Below are 22,215 nucleotides of genomic sequence, written 5' to 3' on the forward strand. Positions count from 1 at the left end.
CAATCACTCATCAATGTTCTTGATCTCTTTTAATCTCACTAATTGTTCCTTTAAAACCTGATGTGATCGTTCAACCATCACTTGGCCCGTGGGAGAAAATGGAACACTCGTTTTAGGCTGAATCTGTAGGAAAATCCATTCCAGAGCTCGAAAATGCTGCCCTATCATTCCACCCTTGCCATCACCTGTGTCACTTATACTACTCCTATTACACATGCTGTTAGTGTCAGTGGCATCCTCCTGATACCGTTTCTGTCTTTGTCACCCCTTACTCTCCCCCTTTTCTTTTTGCCACTGACCAATCACTGCAAATGGATGAGACACATGATCGCTAATTAGGAAGGAGAGTGCAACGTCTGCTATAGGTCTGCAAGCAGTGCCGGTTGCAACCTTAGAAGCTATTTGTGAAAGAGCCTGCCGGTGGTCATTTGGTAGTCTAATCTGCGGCTCTGCACTCCTGCACCGCAATAAAGGTAGTAATATAGCTAAGTCGTCATTAGTAATCCGTACAACGTGGCAACCCCACTGAATATTATGCAGGAACATTTGTACATTTATCAAATTATGTAACAGCATAGTTATAACACTGATCTGGGGACGAATAGTCTTTTTTGCATTGCAAGATATGCCTCTCATAGTGAGAATGCTAGAGAGAAGCAGCACAGCCGCTGCTGCCTCCATGGTTACGTCAGACAGGCTGCAGGGTCCTGATCTCCGCCCCTCTGCTATGTGCCGACTCGCCACACGGTGAGGGTCGGCTGCCCTTTTCCACTGACGCCTCTGGTCTCCCGTAGCAACTCGATCCCGGATGTCCCGCGTCTCACCGCGATGACGTCACTGTCCCGCGTCTCCCCGCGAGTCCTTTGTCCGGGTCGGTGCTTGGAGATTCTCAATGTCTCTCAGGTGTTCCGGCTTCTGTCAGGGCTCTCCGTGTCTCTCAGAGCCGTCCGTGGCTCTGAAGCGTCTCTCAGGGCTCTCTCCGTGCGGCTGTAGTGTCTCCGTGTGCCTCGGATCTCTCGGCGCCTCTCGGGTCTCTCGGCACCTCTCGGGTCGTTTCTTTCAGCGTCTCCCCGTCTGGCAGCCTGTCCGGGTCTCGGCCTGTTCGGGTCTCAGCCTGTTCAGGCGCCACATGTTGCAGGAAGCACAGCCAAAAGCACAACAGACACTAGTATGGTCAGATCATGCTCCATTTTATTGCCCGAAAAGCCTAGCTTTTATAGTGAACTTAACAGGGGCAGATAGTGTCTCACACAAGATTATTGGTCAAAAGCACTCAGACAAACAACTACAAGAAAACAACCCCACCTGCAAGAAAACAACCCCCTTGTGATTAGCAGTCACGTAGACCTTGTCCTTGAAGCCAGCTGCTGGTAACGATATTTTCCTAAATTCCTCAATTGGGCGATGTGGGAACACTGTCATGGGAACTTCTCATAGTCGTCCTGGTAGCTTGGTTTGCTCAGCTGCAGCAAGCCATGGGATTTTTGCTGTTTCAAAAAATCCCTCAACAGGTTTGTAGGTGTAATCGGCTCTCACATATTAACCCTGTCAATCAGTAGGTTTCAGAGTTCCCACTGATGAAGGGGAAACTGAGGCAGTGGCAGGGCGTCACCCAGGGCCGTGAGATGACACGGTGGTGATGGGGGACAGATTGGGAAGCTCTGGGAGCTGCCCCAGCACACAGCCCCAGGGCTCCAGCTGGGAGCCCTCCATGCCAGCGGGACCCCATGGAGGCCAGGAGGAGCCCTGAGCATGGCAAAACCTCTCCCAGCCCTGCTGCTGGAGGGGGACTGTCCTGGTTTCAGTTAGGACAGAGTTAATTTTCTTCCTAGTAGCTGGTAGAATGCTATGTTTTGGCTTAGGATGAGAAGAGTGCTGATAACACCCCGATGTTTTAATTGTCGCAAAGCAGTGCTTACATCAAGACAAGGACTTTTCAGCTTCTCACTCTGTCCTGCCAGCGGGCAGGCTGGGGGTGCAGCAGGAGCTGGGAGGGGACAGACCCAGGACAGCTGACCCAAACTAGCCAAAGGGGGTATTCCATACCATCTGACGTCATGCTAAACAATATATAGGGGTGGCTAACTGGGTGCAGGAGGGCCTGGCTGCTTGGGGTTAGGCTGGGCATTGGTCAGCAGGTTTTGAGCAATTGCATTGTGCATCACTTGTTTCGCACACATTATTAGTAGTAGTACTATTATCATCATTATTGTTATTATTATTATTGTTATTATTATTTTCCTGTCTTAATAAACTGTCTTTATCTCAACTCACAGGCTTCACTTTCCTGTTTCTCTCCCCCATCCCAGAGAGGGAGGGGGGAGGGTGAGCAAACGGCTGTGTGGTGTTTAGCCGGGTTAAACCACAACAGGGATGGATCCCTGAGCCGTGGCCTTGCTGCAGCAGGGTCCATGTGTGGCATTGCCATGCAGCTCTCACCACACAGCCCAACAAGCAGGCAGACTCTGATGCAAACCACACCACAAACTGACTCATCTCTTGCAGCCTTGTTAGCATGTGCATTGTAATTAGAGAGCCAGCAGAGGGCATGGAGAAGAATGTCACTGCTGTGCAGGGACAGAACAGGCTCATACATGCTGGGAGACCCCAGCCCTCTTGGTCTTTGCCAGCTGTAGGGGACTGGCTTTCTCTCATAACTCCCTTCCCTGCTACTGCTGGCCCCATACACGGTGGTCCTGGTGCACCCACTCCAATCTTTGCTTTACCGCAAGCCCCGATGTGAGAAACTAAGTTGTGTTTTTGCAGTAGAGAACTAATTTTCTGTATTCAGAGGTAGTTGTGTAGTCATAACAAGGAGAAATGCTAAGTAGATAAGTGGACAGTAGAAGGCCTCACTGTTCCAAAATAAGGTGGAAGCTTGAGAAACACAGGATGAGAATAGGAAAAAAACAACAAAGATCGCAAGTTCTCAAAACATAAGAAATGAGGAAAAAAAGGGGGGGGAAAGGGGCAAATTATAGGGTTAAAGAAAAAAATTATACATATATGGTATAGAGGAGCATCGAGTAGCTTGTGAACCTGTAGTACTCAGCCAATGAGAAAACAGGGGAGGTGATCAGGTGTCGAGTAATAGGGAATAAAAGGTTATGATTTGTTTACTATAATGCGCTCCTGACTGGCAGAACGCCCGCCATTGCAATTGTGAATAAAATAGCTTCACAGAAGATCCTGTCTGAAGAAAATTGAGATTTTTTCTCACAATTTGGGGGCTCATCCGGGATCTTGTCACCTACCGAAGAGTTCTTGCAGGTCATTACTGGCCTGTAAAGTATCAGGTCTTAAATTAACTAATTAACTTAAATTAACTAATGAACACCTAAATGTGGTAGGGGTAGAAGGAGCTGGGATGACAGTGCCATTTTTGGGGGACACCAAGCTGAGACTAGGGATAGAATGATCACTGGGCAATAATTGTATGCACCCGAGGCAGGGACTAACTTGTTGGGAAGGGATTTGATGATGAAATTGGGCATTCAAATAGTAAATTGTTAGACTGGAATAATGGTGTTATTAATGGGGTGCTCTCAGATCCTGGGAGCAAAGATATATTTACCTTTGAGTGGAAAGACCCTGAAATGGGGCGGAAGCAGCAGCACAGATGGACAATTTTACCTCAGGGCTTTACAGGGCCACCAATTTATTTGGGCACGTTCTAGAAGAAATTTTGGAGCAATTCCAACCTCCAGAGGAGGTGTTACTGTTACAATATGTGGAGGATCTTTTAATGTCAGAACAGGAGAAAACAGTCATGAAGGAAGCCACTAACAAGCTATTCAGCTTTCTGGGAAAACAGGGCTTGAAAGGATTGGAAAATAAACTAAAATTCATATTAAGAGAAGTCAAGTATTTAGGGCATCTAGTGTTTGAGGGAGAATAAAGAATAAATCCAGAGAGGATTCAGGGAATTGTTGAGCTACCTCTACCCAAAACTAAAAAGGGGTAAAATGAGGGGAAGGAATTCACAGGTAGCCTTGCGTTGTTTGACACATCCCTGAACTAGGGATAATGAGGAAGTAAGCGGTAGAAACAGGAACTTGAGCCAAGTCCAGATAAACAATTTAGCTGCAACGTTGAAGATAAGTTTTGCGCAATGGCCAGTTGCTGGCTAGCTTGAGGCACACTCCTAAGGCTCTCTGACCAATTGTATGACAGATACGGGTGCGTGAACAGTGTATGGGGCTACCGGAAAAGTATATAGTGTGGAAGAAAATTGCAATAAAGGTCTCCTGTTCAGTAGCCATCGGGAGTCTGTGTCGCTAATCCCTTCAAATGGTGACCCCGACGTGATCGGAAGAGAGCATTGCTGAGAGAAGCGTCCAGAGGGACCCCAGCCGAACGACTCAAGCTTGTGGCGAGACCGCGGCTTTAATCTTGGGACATCACCTCAAGAAGCAGGTGAGTGACTGGGGCATTAACTATGGGAGCTAATCTATCGGCTGAGGAGGAGGTGATAGTTAAGTTATTGATTCAACTCCTGATAAAAAGAGGAGTGAATTATGACCCGTATAAAGTGAAATTACTGCTAAAGTTCTTACAGAAGAATGGGGCCCCGTCGACAGTTTTGGTGGTGTTTGATGTAAAAACTTGGGAAAACGCAGGGACAACTACATGGGACGCTGCCTCGAGGGGAGATACAACAGCTGCCGAGGTGATGATGACCTGGCACTTAGTAACTGAAACATTGAGGTCATGGCAAGTGGAAAAACTGGTACAGACAGCGGCCACTCAGGCTACACAGGCAGGTGAAATAAAAAGCGGTGACTGCGTACCACCAGAGAAAGCAAACCTGGATAGACTTGGGAACAGAGGCAGACACGATACCCCCAACCCATGGCGGCCACTCCGCGCTCGATGCCATTGCGATCATCAGCGTCGCCATCACTGCCGCCCACAAGGCCAGCGGCGCTGCCTGTGGGAGATCCCTTTGACCCCTGAGATCGTTGGGAACATCTTCAGAGAGAAGCAATAAAGAATGGGGAGCCACAGGGCTTGTTTTTCCAGTCCAAATGGATCACGGGCCAAATGACTGGAACCCCTTCCAGTGGGACCTTATTAAAGAACTACGGTGTTGAGGGATTTTTTGAAACAGCAAAAATCCCATGGCTTGCTGCAGCTGAGCAAACCAAGCTACCAGGGCAACTATGAGAAGTTCCCATGACAGTGTTTCCACATCGCCCAATTGAGGAATTTAGAAAAATATTGTTACTAGCAGCTGTAATAAAGAAATGTAATAAAGAAAACCTAATAAAGAAAGGACATGAGAGAATAGTTGAATTAGCGGGAGAAGAGCCCAATCTCATTATATTTCCCATAGTAAAAGACTATTTCAACTGGTGCTTGCAGAATAGTTTAGAGCTCCAAATAGCGTTGGCGGAATTCAACGGACATGTTGATACCCACCATCCGCCTCATAAAATGTTCTCCTTTTATAATGATAGAAAGATTGAAGAGCGACCATTGTGCCAACGGCAACCAGTGAATGGGTGGACGGTCTTTACAGATGGGTCTGGAAAAACAGGCAAAGCTGTAGTAACCTGGGAAGAAGGTGGAAAGTGGCAACACCAAATTGAGCAGATCCAAGATTCCCCACAGATAGTTAAATTACATGCTATTATAATGGCTTTTAAGTGCTGGCCAACAGTACCTTTGAATATTGTATTGGACTCGCAATATGCTGTAGGTGTCGCTCAGCACATTGAGAGGGCACATTTGAGACATATCCCAAAGGAAAACTTGTTTCTAAAATTTAAGGAGCTGTTATTTTTGGTAGAGCAGCGAGTGCACCCATATTGTATTATTCACATGTGGAGCCACACCATGTTACCCGGTATTTTTGCAGAGGGTAATGCACGCACTGACCAGCTAGCTAATGTGACCATAACTGCCCCGGTGCCTAAGGTGCTGGAGCAAGCACGGTTATCCCATGCCTTTTTCCATCAATCCACCAAAGTCAATTCGCTATAATGATTATTGACAACAAATTGATTGTCCAAAGATGACCTGACTGTCAACAATTTGTTTCAACCACATCTTTAACAGTAAACTCTAGAGGTCTACGGTCCCTACAGTTATGGCAGGCCGAAGTAACTCATATTCCATAATTTGGTCGCTTGAAATATGTTCACGTATCGGTAGATACTTTCTCTCATGCTATTTGGGCAACAGCTGCAGTGGGAGAAACTAGTCGCCATGTCCAGGCTCACTTCTGTGTTGCTTTCGCAGAGCTAGGCATCCCAAAGGAAATAAAAACCGACAATGGCCCCGCCTATACTAGTCACTCCCTTCAAACCTTTTTTCAAAGTTGGGGTATCCGACATATCATAGGAATTCCTCATTCCCCCACGGGCCAAGCCATTGTAGAGTGCACACATTGTACCTTGAAAGCACTGCTAAATAAACAAAAAGGGGGAGACACTCAGGAAACACCACAGAACAGGTTGGGAAAGGCACTTTACGTAATGAATCACCTATCATTACCCTTTCCTCACAAAGAGGTGCCACCCATAGTAAAACATTACAAAAGTATGAATTCTGCGCTGTCACAGGTGCCACAATCAGAGCAGGCCTTAGTAATAGTAAAAAAAAATAAATACAGGTCTTTGGGAGGGACTCCATCCACTAATAACTTGGGGTTGAGGGTATGCTTGTGTCTCCACAGGTCATGGACCGAGATAGGTACCAGCAAGGGGAGTAAGGCTGTGGTTGGCCTCCTCCTCACAATTGCCGCTGTCATCAGTTATTTCCAGCCCTGGGTCTCCATCCAACCACGCTGCAACATCTGGGTCACACTCGCCAACATGACAGGACAAGAAGCGATGTGCCTGTCCCTGGTTAGTGCTAAGAACCTGTTTACGACATGTCTGGTGGGGGATCCCAGCAGATAACAAAGATTGGACTGAAATAAGCAGCCAGATGAGCAGTGGACAATTGGCAATAAAGAATGGAAGCTCCGCGGTAGACAGCTGGGATGGATGGACTGTCCAATTACCACAAGCACCCCTAGAGCCACAGGAATTAGATATCCTGGGAAGTGTAACAGCAACAGCATGTGTAAGGTTCAATTACACGGGCAAAAACCAAACCATGAAACAAATCGTCAACGCCACGCTCGCTCCTTATCATAATGTATCTCTTTGGGTTGAGATGGGATGGGTAGGGTGGGACGAGCTGGGCTGGGGTGGGATGGTGTGGGATGGACACGACCGCCCTCGTCCACAAGGCCACCAAATATCCTGCCTCCATTGCCTCTTGCAGGAGCATCCCATGCTGCAATTACAGCCCCACAGCGATGCTTTGTGCACCTTCACATCACCCCCAGCCATCGTACCCATACATGAGCCCTAGGTATGGATGGGTTCGGTGAGGGACTGCTCCAAGCAAGGGCAGAGTGCCCTGGGGTAAAGCTGTTATTTTTTCCTAATACCAGCCAGCCACTAGGTCTCTTTTCATTAGGGTGTGATGCAAAATTGCTTAGAGGATTGTTCTGGGGGTGATGGTGCAGCCTGCCTGCACGTAGCTTAGCATCTCCCAGATTTTGGGGCCACATTAGTGTTGTCTGTGCTGCTCTTGTGTTTTCTGTCATTGTCACTTGCACTTCTTGGGACACAAACAGGACAAACGAACAGCGGGCGCTGAGTTCCCCACAGTTGTCCCCATGCCCGAGCCCTGGTGAGATGTTTCTTGGGTCTTCTCTGCTGAGAAAGAGGCAGATTTTCTTGTACTTGCATGGCTCTGGAAATGAAAGTTTGAAGGAAATAGCAGAGCTTCAGTCCCTCTGCCCAGCCTTGGCTTTGACCTCACCACCCAAAGACACCTCCAGAGGGGATGGTGGTGGCTTCACGCATGCCATTTGCCCCTTATCAGTGCCAGCAGCCAGCAGTGGGGCTTCTGCTCCTTCCTCACTGGAGTTTCATCCTCCCTGTGGCTGACAGCACCATGTATCTTCCCCCAGGTGGGACATGAGCCACTTCAAGAGGATGGGAGGAGTCCAGCGAGGCAGCTACACCATCCACCCCGAGTTTTTCTTGGAGGCTTACTTTGCCCAGGAGTGCTGGTGAAGAGCAAAGGCGGGCTTTCATTAAAACCGCTTTGGGCAAACCGCTCCTGTCAGCTCCTTTCCTATTGCCTTGGGACAGTCACTGGAGAGGGAAGACGGGATGAAATCCAAGTCTGTGCACTCTGTGCTGCTGCCTTGGAGTGCACGGGAACAAATCTTGGGGGCCGGTGCCCAAACCAAAGCATGCGGGGAGAAGCTCTGGGAGCACAGTGACTCTGCCAGAAGGAGAAGCAGCAGCCGTACAAGGGTCTTGGACATGTTTGCTTTCACCAAACTATTCCCACACAGCCACTGGACCACCAGGATCCCTGGCACAGGATTAAGCGAGGAGGGGGATATGCAAGTGGTGTGTCAGTGATGATTGCGCATTGTTAATGAAGTCATGCAGTCAATTAGAGAAGACCTGGGAGCCCTGCTCCGGCACCCCCTGGCCCACAGGCACCCACTGGGCCCCAGCCAGGCCGGGGGCAACCAGGAGGGACCGGGGGCGACTGGACCGGGGTGGAGCAAGCTCCCTGGTTCCACCCAGCCCCTGAACTGCTGCAGGAGGCGGGTGTGCTCGGTGGCTGGAGCCCGGCCATGGCCCGGCGCTATGGATAAGTGCCCCGGCCCCTTGGGGGGAGCACTTACTTACTTGGGGGGGGGGTTCCGGGGCTGGGGGGTTTGGGGTGCCCCCTGGGTGGGTTTGGTGCACGCACCCCCAGGCAGCGGGGTGGCCCTTGTCGGTTAGTTGTTAGTTGTTAGTGACCGTTTCTAAACCAGTGACCTCATTACGAAGGTAATGAAGGTGACTGTCTGCTTCCATGGAATGGGAAGAAAAAGCTTTGGTTTTGGGTCAGCTGGGAAGCTTCGTCGCATCAAGCTGCAAGCACGCTGCTTGGTTTTGCCACCCTCTCTGCCCGTTTTCTTTTTTTTAGAGGAGCTAGAGGTCACCACAGTGTCACCTTGGAGCAAAATAAGAAGTTTGCATTCCAAAATATGTTGAAACAGCTGTGGCATGTGCAGGCAATTCTCCGCGTGCAAGGTGGCAGGCATTATCTCGGGGGATCGTAGAAGACTTACCATTGGTCTGGGACAGGGACAGGTCATGGGATGGTGAGCTACAAATTTTGTTAACAAAGCAAAACCAAGGAGGTGTTGGGCCAGCTGCAGAGTGAGGTCCTGCTTGGCACAGTCCTGCTGACCCCCGGCTGCAAACTTTTCTCAGCCTGCTTTGCAGAGCTGTGCCCGAGGAGGTGACGTCTAGACCTCAAGGTCCATTCTGGAGGAGGTGACATCTGGCATGACCCATAAGCTCCATGCACCAAAAGGGAATGGATCCTGGCTCGGCCATGCTCTAGGCTGTCCCACCCCATGGACAGTTGCCGCATTTGCAGGGTTTGTGCTGCTGAAGCTCTCCCTGTGACTCAGCAAGTTTGCTTCCACCATGAGCATTTAGTGCCTGAAACGGTACTGATGGATGCTCTGTTGCAGCCTGCACCAGCGCTTGAGGTCTGTGCACCTTTACATGGTGCTGTGCTGCATTTTTGGGTGCTGCTGATTGTACGTGTTGGTGAATACCATCCTCTGTGGTGGGATGGTGCAGGATGGTGCTCTGCCTCCATGCAGGGCTACCTGCGCCCTTCCTCTGCTAAGCCACAGAGGTTGGCTGAGCCCCAGCATCCATCGCATTCCCGTTTGGGTGCACCTGACCCACAGACAGCCTGGATGCACGGACTGGATTAAATCTGCTGGCTCGGACACCTGGGCTGCGAACTGCTCCAAGGCAGACTGGGGGAGAAAACCTTTCCTACAAACTGCATTGGTTCACTCCTGAGTGGTATCAGGTAGAAAACCACGCATTAGGCAGGGCTCAAAAATACATCCAGGGTTGTGCACGGCATGGGGAGGAGTGTTCATGGCCAAGTCCATACCCAGAGAGGCTATGGCCAAAGCCCAACGCATTTCAAACAAGGTTGCAGAGGTGTCCACGGGTGCCAGCGGGGCAGTGACTGCTGAGCCATGGGATCCTGGCTGGGAGTGGGTTCAGCCCTGCCTGAGATCACAGTTTTTATTAAAAGTAAGGTGAAAAAAAAGGCAAAATACAGCACATGTATGGGAAGAGCCATGGTGAAAGGACAAGCTGACAGCTACAAATCCCCTTCAGGTAGGCAGCCAGTCTAGCAACCTTAGGGAAAAACAACCTCTTCCATCACAGACAGTCCTGGAGTCCAGGAAAGCCATAATGCTGGGCTGGGCCATGCAAAATCCCAAAATCCCACAGCTGAATAGAGAAAGGCAGGGACTGTTTTTTGTTTGTTTGCTTTTAATACTTTTTTTTTTTTTTTTTTTTGCCAGTGGAGATGGGTGTTTTGTAGCTCAGTGATCATCAAAGATTAAGGGTAATAACCACCCCCCTCCAAAAAACATAAAGGCAGCCTGGAGTGAGTGATGTTCACACGTCACCAGCCCCTCCAGCAAGCACAGTGCTTGCTCAGAGCTGGGAGTGCTAAAAAACAACCATGACTAAAGCTCACCAAGGCAAACCAGATGTTCCTCCAGCAGCATGCAGCCCCGCCAGGGAGAGGCAGAGGGGGAGAGAGCAGGCAGGGATGGAGATCTGGGAAGGAATTTTTGCAGCCACATGGACTTGACCTCTCCTTTCCCCAGGGGGATCTGCTAGGATCGGGCAGCCCGTATCATCCCCAGTGGGTGCAGAAGGTCTTGGAGATGCATTTTCCCCCCCAGCCTGTGATGCAAGAGGGCAGCAGAGTCATGGCCATGCACACAGATTATGGGGCAGAGATGCTGCATGATGGGGCTGGAGACTGGCTCCCCACCACAACCAGCCTGGGCACCAGCAGGCTTTGGGCGAGCACCACAGGCAGCCTCATCTTTTCAGAAAGCTTTTTTCCTGCTGAAACAACAGCCAAGGAGCTTTGCTGGGGCCCACTGGGACCCTTCAGTCCCCAGAGCCCATGGGAGGAAATCAAAGATGCTGAACATCACCATGACACTGAACAGTGGTTCCCTTTCACATCCCTGGATTGAGGGAGATTTGGTGGGCTGTCCCTCCCCATCGCCACACCGCCAACTTTACTGGGGCCGAGGCTGCTTTCTCACCTTGCTTTCAGGGACATCTAGAAACCATCCTGGCTCATCCCCTCTTGTGCAGCTGTGACCACGTAAGATCTTTGTGGCATAATGGACCCTCTGGTGGGACTGCATAGACTGAGCACCAAACCAGCTCTGGAGTGACCATGATGCTCTCAAGTCTCCAAATGCTTCCTTCACTAAACAAATGAAAGTTACAAATATCTCAGTAGATCGGCTGCAGTACAACTGGGTAACAATGGAGTCCATGTAATTATATTTAAAAAAAAAACAACACAGAAGTGTGCATGGCATTTCTTGATGGGAAAAGATTAGGAGTGGAGAATCTGTTTCTATATTTTGCATTAGTCATACCACAAGAACCAAGACATTCATTCAATACATTTTAGTAAGTTATTTTACAGCAATCACCACACTAGAGGTCACAGTATTTTCTTTGAGTTAATGCTAATGTATTTATACTTCAAAAGTTATAAAAATTCCCAGGTCAATAAAGTAATGGGTTTATTTACCTCTGGCACCATGGCAAAGCTGATGGTGGAGATTGTTATGAAACCCAGAGGAAATAGGTGACTTCATCCAAGTCAGTGGGATAGTCCGTGAGCAGCACTGGTATCTTCCAACTTAACAACTTCCCCTTGTAGCTGCACCACTTGCCCGCTGACAGGTAGACGTTGCACTCCTGCTTGCCCATCTCCAGGACGGGTGCCACCATGAGGGTGTCCCCGATGAGGAACTGCAAGTCAATCCCGTGGGTGGCCTCATTGCAAGGTGAGATCCACCAGAAGGGCCGGATGATGGGGTAGCCCGTGTGTTGTCTGTAGGTTCGTGCCTGGTGCACCGTGCCAATAAGCACGCAGAGTCGGAATCCACCCAAACTCAACTTCAAAATCTATTCCTTCTCGGGACTGAGTATAATTTGCTGTGTTTGGAAAATTGTAGAATCCAGATATAGTTGTTGCTGGTAATGGAATAGCAATTAGGGACAAGGCCTTCTCAGTGTTTTTAGGCATTTGGGAACAAATCCAACAATTATTCCAATAGAGAACTCAAGAGAGATTCTGAATTAATTGGAAATGTTGATTTTCCCCCCATCCTATCACTACTCTATTAAGAGTAGAGAATACTAAAATAAATTTAAAATACATCATTTCTATATATATAAAAATAATTAATATAGATAATAAAAGATCACACACTAAAGTGGTTTTTTTTTAAAAAAAAGAAAAGAAAAGAAAAAAAAACCTCCTCCCCCCATTAACTATTAATTCTATTAACAGCATCACACATTGCTTGAACTCCCCAATGACTTCCTTGGTGTAAAACAGTTAATATCTGCCTCATTATTGCCTTGTTCAGTATTTCTCTTCCATCAGGGAGCATCCATTTTCCTTCAGACTCCGTGGCTCCTAATTCCTTGAAACAATTTTTTTCTTTATCACTAAATATTTGTTTTTTTGGGTGGAGAGGGTACCTCAGGTATAAGACAATTTATAGTGGATTCCGATTGTAAGGCTGCCTCCCAAGCCTTTTCATCTGCCACCTGGTTTCCTCGTGCAGTGACGGAGTTCTTTTTCTGATGTCCTTTTATGTGCACTATTGCAATTTCAATAGGTAGTAACAAATTATCTAGGACTTGTTTTACAAGTTCAATATGGACCAGTTCCTTTCCCTTGCTATTGATCAATCCACATTCCTCCCAGGTTTTACCAAACGTGTGAACCACTCCATATGCATATTTGGAATCAGTATAAATAGTTCCCTTTTTCTCTTTAAGCAGTATAAGTGGCTGATTTAAGGCATATAATTCACATGTTTGGGCTGACCAGTTATTAGGTAATCGGCCCATCTCTTTTACTTCCTCAGTAAATCCATCAGTCACAGCATATACATTATACCTTTTTCCCTGTACTACCCTTGAGGATCCATCAATAAACAGAATATCTCCTTCCTCTAGAGGAACATCTTGTAAATCAGATCTTATTTTAGTTTGATATTCAATTAAATCCAGACAGCTATGTTCTATATTCTATGTTCTATATTCTCTCCAGAACTTTCCCCTTTCCATAGGAAAGTAGCTGGATTCAGGCATGCTTTTGTAGTTAACAAGAAGTCATCCTTTTCAATATTATATTATCCTTTTCAATAAGATCCTCATATTTTAAAATTCTGGAATCAGTCAGACAGTGTCCAGCTTTCTGAGTTAGGATCGTTTTAACCTGGTGTGGAGTAGTAACTACCAGACGACCCCCAAAAGTTAATTTCCTACTTTTCTCTACCAAGATAGGAGTTGCAGCCACAGCTTGAACACATTCAGGCCATCCTCTAGAAACTGGGTCCAGCAATTTAGATAAATAAGCCACTGGTTGACGCTTATCCCCCCACTCCTTAGCCACTCCTGAGCCAATACCCCCAGTGCTGCTCCCTGATCCACGGTAACAAAAAGATAAAAAGGTTTATGTAATGCGAGTAGAGCTAAAACTGGTGCCGTAATTAAGCTGTTTCAGATTTTCTATTAACTCATTTTCTTTTTCTGTCCATTTAAGAATATTAAACAGCCCCCTCCCCCACGAGAACCCCCCCTTTTATTGCTGAGTGTGACATCAGGTGTTATGGAATATCCCTTTGGTTGGTTTAGGTCAGCTGCCCCGGCAATGTCCCCTCCCCATCACTTGCCCACCCCCAGCCTGCTGGCTCTTGGGGGCTTGGAAGGAGTCCTGATGCTGTGCCAGCACTACGCAGCAATAGACACAACACTGGAGTGATATCAGTGCTGTTCCAGCTACAAGTGCAGAGCACAGCACTGTGTGGGCTGTGGGCTGCTGCAGGGAAAAGGTGACTCCAGCTCAGACAGGCCCAACACAACTTCCACCCCTTATTCCATAACATTTGTGTCACAATCAGGTACAGTTTAGTATATAGATGTTCTCATCACCATTGTTTTCTGTCCATTGAAGCATTTATATGTCTGTACTTCTCTTTATTCTATAGGTCTTTTCCCAAAATGCTCATAAAAACTGTTGATGGTTTCAGCTTCATCTGTCAAAGTGGTCACTCAGGGCAGGCGGAGTTGGTTTTCTTGACACCAGCACCAGTTTAGCTCATATCACTGTTGCACTTGCCCGGTTCCTTGCAAAGTTGACCTGTCATTGGTTCTGCAGTGTCCTCCTACAACACATAACTTGGATGACAGATTAATTTTCTCCCAGTGTTAAATCTCCTTGAGGCACACACTTGATATCCCCAAGAAGGCCAACGGCATCCTGGCTTGTATCAGAAACAGTGTGACCAGCAGGGCTAGGGAGGTGATCGTCCCCCTGTACTCGGCTCTGGTGAGGCCGCACCTCGAGTACTGTGTTCAGTTTTGGGCCCCTCGCTACAAGAAGGACATTGAGGTGCTTGAGCGGGTCCAGAGAAGGGCGACGAAGCTGGTGAGGGGCCTGGAGAACAAGTCCTACGAGGAGCGGCTGAAGGAGCTGGGCTTGTTCAGCCTGGAGAAGAGGAGGCTCAGGGGCAACCTTATTGCTCTCTACAGATACCTTAAAGGAGGCTGTAGTGAGGTGGGGGTTGGCATGTTCTCCCACGTGCCTGGTGACAGGACGAGGGGGAATGGGCTTAAGTTGCGCCAGGGGAGTTTTAGGTTAGATGTTAGGAAGAACTTCTTTACTGAGAGGGTTGTTAGGCACTGGAACAGGCTGCCCAGGGAGGTGGTGGAGTCACCATCCCTGGAGGTCTTTAAAAGACGTTTAGATGTAGAGCTTAGTGATATGGTTTATTGGGGACTGTTAGCGTTAGGTTAGAGGTTGGACCCGATGATCTTGAGGTCTCTTCCAACCTAGAAATTCTGTGATTCTGTGATTCTGTGATCTTTCTGCATTACCCACCAGGTATACCCCGGTCCTTGAGCAAAGACAATCCCACGAGTGGGTTTGCCTTTTCCCATGGCAGGGGCAACCCACACTGCCTTCCCCATCCACTTTCCCACATGCACTACAGGGACTTTAGCTTCTCCCACAGTGTGTAGGGGTTTTGTTTCAGCAGGACCAGGACGGCTTTCAGACCCCCTGTTGTTAACTAGCCAAGTGGCCTCTGGTAGATTTATATCCCAATGTTTCCACGTCCCAGCACCCAATGCTCGCAGCATAGTTTTTAACAGTCCATTGTACCTCTCAACCTTCCCAGAGGCTTGTGGGTGATAAGGGATGTGATACACCCATTCAATGCCATGTCTCTTGGCCCAGGAAGTGACCAAATTGTTTCGGAAGTGACTCCCATTGTCGGACTCAATTCTTTCTGGTGTACCATGTCGCCATAGCACTTGTCTTTCCAGGCCCAAGATAGTGTTTCGGGCCGTGACATGGTTTACTGGATATGTTTCCAGCTACCCAGTAGTTGCTTCTACCATGGTAAGTATGTAACGTTTACCCTGGCGGGTTTGTGGGAGTGGTCCGATGTAGTCAATCTGCCAAGCCTCACTATATCGAAATCCAAGCCATCTCCCCCTATTCCAGGGAGACTTTACCCTCATGGCTCGTTTGATTGCAGCACAGGTCTCACACTGATGGGTAACCTGTGTGATGGCCTCAATGGTCAGGTCCACCCCTCGATCAAGAGCCCATCTGTATGTGGCATCCCTCCCCAGATGTCCTGATGTTTCATGGGCCCATCGAGCTCCAAACAGCTCACCCTTACGTCCCCAGTCCAGGTCCACCTGAGCTACTTCAATTTTCGAAGCTCAATCTACTTCTTCATTGTTCTGATGTTCTTCGGTAGCACGATTCTTAGGCATATGGGCATCTACATGACGTACCTTTACAGCCAGGTTTTCTACCCGGGCAGCAATATCTTGCCACAGGGTAGCAGCCCAGATAGGTTTACCTCTGTGCTGCCAGTTGTTCTGTTTCCATTGCTGCAGCCACCCCCACAGAGCATTTGCCACCATCCATGAGTCAGTGTAGAGATACAGTACCGGCCACTTTTCTCTTTCAGCAATCTCTAGAGCTAGTTGTATGGCTTTTACTTCTGCATACTGACTCGACTCACCTTCCCCTTCCATGGCCTCCACAACTCGTCGTGAGGGACTCCACACAGCAGCTTTCCACTTCCGATGGCTCCCTACCACACGGCAGGATCCGTCAGTGAACAACACATACTGCTTTCTGTCTTCTGGCAACTCATTGTATGGTGGTGCCTCTTCAGCACGAATTACTTCTTCTGTCGGTGCTCCGAAATCCCTGCCCTCTGGCCAGTCCATAATCTCTTCCAGGATTCCCGGGTGGTTGGTTTTCCCCATTCAAGCCCGCTGTGTAATTAACGCTACCCATTTACTCCACGTAGCATCGGTTGCATGATGTGTAGTGGGGATTTTCCCTTTGAACATCCAATGTAACACAGGTAGCCGTGGGGCCAAGAGAAGTTGTGCTTCTGTACCAACAACTTCTGAAGCGGCTCGAATCCCCTCATATGCTGTTAATATTTCCTTTTCAGTTGGGGTGTAATTGGCTTCTGATCCTCAATAGCCCCGGCTCCAGAACCCCAGAGGTCGGCCTCGAGTTTCTCCTGGGGTCTTCTGCCAGAGGCTCCAGGTGAGCCCATGCTCCCCAGATGCAGTGTACAGTATGTTTTGCACAGCTGGTCCAGTACGGACAGGCCCAAGGGCTACTGCACGAGCTATTTCTTGTTTGAGTTGTTCAAAGGCCTGTTGTTGCTCGGGGCCCCACTCGAAAGAGTCCTCTTTCGAGTCACTCGATATAGAGGACTCACAAGCTGACTATAGCCTGGCACATGCATTCTCCAAAATCCCACAAGGCCTAGGAAAGCTTGTGTTTCTTTTTTGCTAGTTGGCGGAGACATTGCTGTTATTTTGTTGATCACATCCGTCGGAATGTGGCGACATCCATCCTGCCATTTTACCCCCAAGAACTGGATTTCCTGTGCAGGCCCCTTGACCTTATTCTGTTTAATGGCAAAGCCAGCTTTCAGGAGAATTTGAATTATTTTCTTCCCTTTTTCAAAAACTTCTTCTGCTGTGTTACCCCATACGATGATATCATTGATGTACTGCAGGTGTTCAGGAGCGTTCCCCTGTTCCAGTGTCATCTGGATCAGTCCATGGCAAATGGTAGGGCTGTGTTTCCACCCCTGGGGCAGTCGATTCCAAGTATACTGAATGCCCCTCCAAGTGAAAGCAAATTGTGGCCTGCATGCTGCTGCTAGAGGGATAGAGAAAAATGCATTAACAATATCGATTGTAGCATACCACTTGGCTGCCTTTGACTCTAGTTCGTACTGGAGTTCTAGCATGTCTGGCACTGCTGCACTTAGTGGTGGTGTGACTTCATTCAGGCCCCGATAGTCCACTGTTAGCCTCCACTCGCCATTGGACTTTCACACTGGCCATATAGGACTGTTAAAAGGTGAATGAGTCTTGCTGATCACTCCTTGGCTCTCCAGATGGTGAACTAACTCATGGATAGGAATCAGGGAGTCTCGGTTGGTGCGATATTGCCGCCGGTGCACAGTTGTAGTCGCAATTGGCACTTGCTGTTCTTCAGTCCTCAGCAATCCTACAGCAGAAGGGTCTTGTGAGAGACCAGGCAGGGTAGACAGCTGCTTAATCTTCTCTGTGCTCAAGGCAGCTATGCCAAAAGCCCACCGGTACCCTTTTGGATCCTTGAAGTACCCTTTCTTGAGGTAGTCTATGCCGAGGATGCACGGAGCCTCTGGGCCAGTCACAACGGGGTGCTTTTGCCACTCATTCCCAGTTAGACTCACTTCAGCTTCCAATACAGTTAGCTCTTGGGATCCCCCCGTCACTCCGGAGATAGAGGTGGGTTCTGCCCCTTGGTGGCCTGACGGCATTAGGGTACACTGTGCGCCTGTGTCCACTAAAGCTTTATATTTCTGCGGTTCTGGTGTGCCAGGCCATCGAATCCACACAGTCCAGTAAATCCGGTTGTCCCTCTCCTCTACCTGGCCAGAGGCAGGGCCCCACTAGTCCTGGTCAGAGTATCTATCAATTAATTCTTCCAAATGTGAAGCAGAAGTCTCTTTGTCAGGGTCAGGAGTAATACTATCCCTTCTACTGCCTCTGGGGGACTGTCCAACAGAAACTGGGGCAGCAATCCTCCTAGGGGCCCTCTTTGTTGCTGCTTTATCTTTCCGTAGCTCACGTACCCGAGCAGCTAGGGCCGAGGTCAGTTCACCATCCCACTTCCTCATATCTTCCCCGTGGTCACGTAAATAAAACCACAAGGTACCTCGCGGTGTGCGTCCCAGATTCTCCCTTGTTTGAGCCGGAGACTGCTGGCACTTGATGGCCGAAAGATTTTTCCGTCTAGGTGAGGACGAAGCTATCTAACCGTTGGGACAGTCTCTCCACAGCTGAAATGCAGTCCCGTACTGGGGCAGAGAGATTTTCTTCATATTTATGAAGTTGATTGGACACGTTGTCCACAGTTGGCCCCATCCCCTCCTCCCAACCCATTGCTGCCAGTGTGCTGGCATGTGTTGGGGGTGCAGCCCGTACAAACTTCTGCCACATGGACGTTGTGCATTGGACTTCATCAGGGTCTTTAGGTGCCTGGGCGTTGTTTAAATCACTATAAAACGTCTCCAGCACAGCTAATTCCCGCAGCTGCTGGAGGCCCTTATCCATAGTGGTCCATTTGCTTACTTGGTATACAATATCCTCTTTGTGGGGATACCTTTCTTTCACAGCTGTTAGGATTCGCCTCCAGAGGCTGATAACTTGTGCCTCTCTCCCAATTACTCTATCAATGAGCCTTTCTCTAGAGAGGGATCCCAGCTGCTTGGCTTCATTACCTTCTAGCTGTTGGGTATTGGCCCCACTATCCCAGCATCGAAGCAGCCAAGTGAGGATGTGCTCACCTGGATGACGACTGAAGTCTTTTCGTATTTCTCGCAGCTCACTCAAGGATAGAGACCGAATAGTTTCTGATTCATCTATGATTTCAGTCTCTTCTCCGTGATGTTGCCGGGATGACGCTGCTTTAGAGCTGCCTGCCTTTTCCTCTTCTCCCTCATCTGTAGGCGGAGCTTCTTCCCTTACTAAACGACCTGATCTCCGTTTCCACTGTTTTGTCTTTACTATAGGGGCGACTGATACCATAGATGGTCGGTCCTCTGGGGTGGTCACAGTGTGTGCTGTCTCATCATCAAATTCAGGAACCTCCCTATCCCCTTGAGGGTGCTGGGCAATGTTAATTGACATCTGATAGGCGTAAGCCAGACCCCAGCAGAATGCAGCAAGCTGGTGGAGTTCTCTAGTATTGCCAGGGTCAAGGCATACGTCTTTCAAACATTCTACCAGTTTTCCTGGATTTTGTACTTGTTCAGGGGTGAAATTTAGAACCATTGGAGGAGAAAACCATGATAGGTACCTGCCCAAATCCCCCCGCACACCTTGCCACCCACAACTACTTTGTCTGGGGACAGGTCCTTGGATAATATTCTTAATAAATTGCTTTACCTTGGGGAGGAAGACAAACACTAGACCTAGTAATAGGAGGATAATATCTGACCAAGGGTATCCAAGATACTGAAAGGCTGCTGTAATTAGCCCACAGGGAGAAAAGTAGAAGGCACCACCCCCGATATTATTCACTGATTGACTGCTAGGGGCAAAAAAGAAGGCGCTGTAATTCTTAATATTTTCGATAAGATAATCTCCATGAGACCAGGAGGATAACAATGCCGGGCCTGAATACCAAACAAAACTGAAGGCCAGTGTGTTACAGCACAACATGATAAAAAAACAAGCACAGACTTCAACACTTTCTCCGATCGGATGTAAAGGAAAAAAGAAAAGAGAGAGTGGACTACATACAACATATCCACACAGAAAAGTATTACCAGAAAACCGAGCATTATGACTACCAATATGTTAGTTGTAAATATTTCAACCAATGCTATTGTTATCTCAACCCTTGAGCCCCACATTGGGCGCCAAAAAGGACTGTGGTGGTTTTACTCAGGTGGGTAGCCGAGCTCCACCACAACCGCTCTCTCACTCCCATAGGTCATAGGTTTAGGTTTAGGTCAGCTGCCCCGGCAATGTCCCCTCCCCATCACTTGCCCACCCCCAGCCTGCTGGCTCTTGGAGGCTTGGAAGGAGTCCTGATGCTGTGCCAGCACTACGCAGCAATAGACACAATACTGGAGTGATATCAGTGCTGTTCCAGCTACGAGTGCAGAGTACAGCACTGTGCGGGCTGCTGCAGGGAAAAGGTGACTCCAGCTCAGACAGGCCCAACACAGGCTCTTCATCTAATAACTTGAGATACAATCCTTTTGTTTTCTGAGCATATGCCTCTATCCATTGTGGGGTTATTCTGGGTCGTGCCTGCGTGCACGAGGGGAAGGGTCTGGGGTGCCTGCGAGCACAGTGGGAGGGGTCCTGGGTTCCTGGGTGGGACGCTTTGGCGCTATATAAGATACTGTCACGTAGCAATAAATTGGGCTTATGGCACAGAACGCTGGTCGTTGTGTCCGTTTGTCCCAGGGCCTTTCGATCGGGTTATCCGACATTTGGTGACCCCGACGTGATACGATTCTCAATGTGAAACCGGTTGGCGCGAGTTAGGCGTGGCGCGAGTTAGGCGTGGTGCGTGCGTGCTAGGTACGCGGGTGGCCATGGGGCCTGGAGTCGATGAGGTGGTGAGTACTGTTAAATCCTTGGCCAAGGAAGTAGGGATAACACTACGAAAGAAGGACGTACAGTCCCTCTTGCTCTGGGTGACACGCCGGAATCTGGCAGAGTCTCCTGTCCATTGCTTGAGACAGACCGTTTTAGAAACGGTGGGATGGGATTTATTTGATAGCGCCTGCATCGGGAACAAAGAGGCGCTGACTTTATTACCGACGTATGGGTCGGTGCGAACGGTTTTGGAAAAGGTAGCCAACGAGGCATGCCTGTGGGCTACTGTGCGCCGCATGTTTTTGTCGGATGGGGACGGTGAGGATAAGCTGGCCCCTACGGAGCTTCCGGTAAAAAACAGTCTAGAGGAGGGGTCAGGGCAGGTAAAGGAGGAGGCTCGATCGGGAGATGAAAATAATGTGGAGCAGGAGAAAGAAGAAGGTGGGAACCCCCTTGTGGCCCCCCTGCGATTTCGGTTAGATCATGAAAAAATAGCAGTGCCTAGTGCTCCCCTGGCAGATGGAAATGCGGTACATACTTCATTGGATGGGTCCTTTTGGGGGGTAAATAAGAAGAGCTCCCTTATCCTATTCCCTGCCGGGGGTCCTGAAGGGGTAGGGGTGGCATCCGGGCAGGCGCCAGCGTTTTCGGGCTCCCTCCGGCCGCCGCTGTATGCCCCTCCGGCGTTTGACCCTGGAGAGCGGGAGGGGGGGCAAGCGCGGGTGGAGTCTTTTTCGGAGAAGCCCCTACCATCGTCCGTGTGTTGCGTTCCCGTTCCGTCGGGTGCTGCGCCCCGAGAGAGAGAACGAGTGGATAGTGAGAGTTCAACAGATGAGGAGTCTCGGGATCCTAGACAGGCTACGTCGCGGCAGCCGATGCACATCCGCGAGGAGGTACAAAAGGCAAGGGAAAAATGGACTATTAGTGCGCGAGAATGTCTTCTCTCGGGTTGTGAAATAACGCCAAGTCCTGTGCGGATAGGGTGCTTTCCTGTTTTCGCGGGGTCTCAGGGACATCAGTGGCAGCCGGTAGACTATAAGATGCTGCTACAGTTAAAAAAGGCTGTACAGGAGGGTGGATTCTCTAGCCCACAGACACAGGTTTTGTTGGATGCGGTGGCTTTGCAAGGGCCCCTGATGTTTGACTGGCGGCAGGTTGCCCGAGCCTGCCTGACGGCAGCGCAGGTACCCATGTTTGAGTCTTTGCTGGAAGAGGAGGGTGAAGTCTTGATGGTGCGTGCATGGGCGAACCCCCAGGATCCTTTACATGGTTTGCCTGGGGAAGCGCTGTTGGGACGAGGGCGGTGGAATACTCCGCAGGAACAATTATTGCTGCCGCAAGCTGTGCTTATTGCCGCCGCCGATTTGGGCCGCAGAGCATTAGAGCG

General features: G+C 49.1%; 1 long non-coding RNA gene across 1 annotated transcript in view; it reads left to right on the plus strand.

The window, feature by feature from the left end:
- The first annotated feature begins 833 nt into the window (after positions 1-833).
- LOC137846743 (uncharacterized) overlaps positions 834-22,215 on the plus strand; it is a 296,979-nt gene continuing 275,597 nt past the window's right edge. The window contains exon 1 of the long non-coding RNA XR_011090625.1: positions 834-1,049. This is a non-coding gene — a long non-coding RNA (uncharacterized lncRNA). The remainder of the gene's footprint in view (positions 1,050-22,215) is intronic.

The sequence above is a fragment of the Anas acuta genome, chromosome W (genome assembly GCF_963932015.1).
Source record: "Anas acuta chromosome W, bAnaAcu1.1, whole genome shotgun sequence".
Classification (NCBI taxonomy): domain Eukaryota; kingdom Metazoa; phylum Chordata; class Aves; order Anseriformes; family Anatidae; genus Anas; species Anas acuta.